Genomic DNA, 314 nt, shown 5'->3' with positions numbered 1-314 from the left:
TTTTTACATATTTTTTTAGCACACTAATATCTAAGTCCAGATAAAAATAACATACCAGTTTAATCGCAAAAAACACACAAAACAACATAGAACACATGTAAAACAACTAATATGCAATTTTTATACGAGTTTCGGCAAAAACTAAATCGGAATACCTCGATTATGTTTTTTGAAAAGTTGAAAAATTGAAGACTTGAGTCCGAAACGAACAACCCACAACGAGAGAAGGCCTTAGCTAGGATGTGGGACCAACACTCTTTACTTTTTGTGGGACTGGTAGGTTCCACACGCGTTTTTTGGGTCGTTAATTGTGG

This window comes from Nicotiana attenuata, unplaced genomic scaffold (genome assembly GCF_001879085.1).
Source record: "Nicotiana attenuata strain UT unplaced genomic scaffold, NIATTr2, whole genome shotgun sequence".
NCBI classification, from domain to species: Eukaryota; Viridiplantae; Streptophyta; class Magnoliopsida; order Solanales; family Solanaceae; genus Nicotiana; species Nicotiana attenuata.
Note: the sequence above shows the minus strand (reverse complement) of the source record.